This window comes from Ammodytes marinus, assembly GCF_949987685.1.
Source record: "Ammodytes marinus genome assembly, chromosome: 2".
Taxonomy (NCBI): domain Eukaryota; kingdom Metazoa; phylum Chordata; class Actinopteri; order Uranoscopiformes; family Ammodytidae; genus Ammodytes; species Ammodytes marinus.
In genome coordinates, this window is record NC_137231.1 from 8,234,925 (window position 1) to 8,237,424 (window position 2,500).

Sequence of the window (2,500 nt, forward strand, 5' to 3'; positions counted from 1 at the left end):
CACAGGTGACCCTGAAAGGATGAAATATGATTAAAAAGGTTTGGTCAAACCTCAAAACACTGCCCACAGGTTTATATTACTCATTTCTCAATCAGTTCATTGCCGAATTATGCTGATTGCTTCCATTAGTCTAAGTAACAAATTCCTCTGCTTATTCAGGTCCAGGTCAGGGTTTTCAACCGTCCATGTCCGCGAGGGTACACATGGACCTTTGGATCTATTTACAGCTGAAAGCCCACGCATGCAGAGACCCCGTTCAGTCTAAACAGAGCCCCCCATGCATTTCGTTTTGGACAATATCTGGCCTTTACAGGTGATCCGTGACACAAGAGAAGCTAGGAAGGCTAAGTTTTGGCAGTTTAGCTTTTACAGTCTTGTGCTTACTGTCTCTACACAAAGCCCTGGAGCATAGGTGAAGTCTGGAACATAAATCAACCCGTAAATCAAGAGTGTCGTGTTCAGGTTAAGCCCCCCCCCCCCCCCCCCCCCTTCCCCCTTCAACTCGACAGTTTGGTACAGAGCCATATTCAAGACCCAGATTCATTTTTTTCAACCCTTCATCTTTCTTGCTGGAGTCTCCTGTGTCCAGACCCCCACTGTGCCAATGCAGTGTTCTCATTTACATCAATGAGGGGGCTGGGTTTTTGCCGCACTTTGAATCATTATGTAATATGATATGTTTTGGCTCGGATGTTGTGTTTGATAAAGTTTGGGGCGTCTGTAGGTGGCAATCTTTTTTCCTTTTTTTTTTCAAGCCACAGGGGCTGTCACTATCACAGCTAAACAACATGCAGCTTCTTCTAGTTATTCCAGGCAAACTGCTGTAGCTGCTGCCAAATACAAGACACATTTCTGATCTCCCCTTCCCATGTTGCTACTTGTTCCAGGGAAATTCTTCACGGGGATGAATTACCCAACAACACTGTGTTTACTACAGCAAGACTCAAAAAAATGAAAAAGAAGTGAACGTTCGGTAGTCGCTGGTGTGTTTGCTTCATTCTGCGACAGAGGGAAGCAAAGAGTGTGGCATACGATCGCGTTAATGAACCCCCACCGTGAAACAAAGTTCCTTCCAGTTATATGCGGGTGAGCTTCAATATTACATGATGTACATTCTGTAACAAGATAAATTGTAAGTCACGCCAGACCTTCAAGGGGAACTCTGGGAACCGAACATGTGACACATCTTCACCCACGGCGGATTGTCTTGCTCTCAGTAAATGCACAGCAGCTGCTCCATTTCACCATTCGCTCTGGTTATAGGCTGCATTTAACATTTGGGTTTTTAAAGGCAATTTCTTTTTCCACCTCGCCGAAGCTATATTTTACGGTACTTTTCTTGCTTCTTTTGGATGCCGTGGAGCGGAGAGATGGCAGAGACTGTGTAGGTACAAAAAACACACATGTTGCCAGCCGGGGTTTGAGCTCAAATGTAGTTGGTAAGAGGGCCACAACTTAGACATTTGAAGCCACACACAATTTCTCCCCTGTGTGAACCCATTTTCTGGTGCATCCTCACCGGAGATAAGAACTGAAGTGTCCTGAGGCTCTTGGGTAAGACTTTATGCACCATAGTATCTTATGTTTGCATGTTTTCTTGCACATACAGCATATACAGATGTATCCTACACTCAATGAATAGAGAGAGAATAGAAGAAGGCGCCAGGCATTTACATTTATGTCACTTCTCTGCGGCTCACTAAATGGTAAACAACTGGCAGCCCAGACACCATGACCAACAAGGATTATATCATCTCGTCATGAGATCACAGCAGGGCCCGCAGCCAACTGCTCAATATGCTTCTTAACCCCGTCAAGACCAGAGGAGAGGAGGTGAAACTCTCCACTCACACCCTCGGCTCGCTTCCATTTTGATCCGTTTCCAATGCGAGTCTTAACGGGAATCAATGGTGAGGTAATGGACGGTGTGAAAACCGAGTTAAAAGTGTAATGCTACCTGTTAAATGCTTTGTAATGCTGTAAGGATGAAGTCCCTCTTGCATATGGGTAAGGGGAGAAGTTAGGTATAGGAGATGGGCTGTTTGATTTGGTTTTGGGAAGGTTCCTATCTTGGTAGAGAAGCTGCAATTGGCAGGGCTTTGGCTAGATATTCAGGATTGTGGATTGTGACTGTTTAATAGCAAAAGAACTACTAGGATTCAGTGTGTCTAGTGCAATTTGGTCTTCATCCAGAGTGGAATACCTCTTTAAAACTGCGTTTGCACTGTCTTGTGACACCCGTTCAAAAAACCATGCAAATAATTTCGTTAAGGTGGGTTAGCTGCTCCTTATGGAACTATTTACTGCAGGGTTTGACAGGCTGGCAGGCAGTAGCACCAACGGGAAAAAAAATCAACCCTTCATCACAATCAAACTCAATAAATTCAGCCTGGTTTTATTCCAATGACAACGTAAGGATCAGCGTTTTAAAACCTGTCATTTAGTCATAGAAAACTGTCATCAGGCGCAGAATTGTCGCCAGGAATCTTTTCTTTTCTAA

At 44.3% G+C, this 2,500-nt stretch overlaps 1 protein-coding gene across 2 annotated transcripts in view; it reads right to left on the minus strand.

Moving 5' to 3' along the window:
* Positions 1-2,500, minus strand: part of sema4c (sema domain, immunoglobulin domain (Ig), transmembrane domain (TM) and short cytoplasmic domain, (semaphorin) 4C) — a 101,970-nt gene that overhangs the window by 80,926 nt on the left and 18,544 nt on the right. The gene's annotated exons all lie outside the window — the stretch shown is intronic.